This window comes from Grammomys surdaster, unplaced genomic scaffold, assembly GCF_004785775.1.
Source record: "Grammomys surdaster isolate TR1022 unplaced genomic scaffold, NIH_TR_1.0 126189, whole genome shotgun sequence".
NCBI lineage: Eukaryota > Metazoa > Chordata > Mammalia > Rodentia > Muridae > Grammomys > Grammomys surdaster.
Genome location: NW_021620995.1, coordinates 2,865,003 through 2,865,283, shown reverse-complemented (window position 1 = coordinate 2,865,283; position 281 = coordinate 2,865,003).

Genomic DNA, 281 nt, shown 5'->3' with positions numbered 1-281 from the left:
TCACCCTTGAGATGAGCTGACTTCTGAGGCATCCATTGGCTTAGATTTTCTAACACCTTTCTAGATACTTCTTCTCTGAGTCTCTTTGTTTCTTTAAGTCTTTAATGTGGGAAAGTAGACTAGTTCATTCTTTAAGCATTTACTCCTTTTTTCTCCCCTCAGTAGAAGGAAGGCTTCCATGACTTTTGAAACATGTATATATGCTTGTGAGTTTATATTTAATCTTCTTCTTCCTCTTCTTCTTCTTCTTCTTCTTCTTCTTCTTCTTCTTCTTCTTCTTC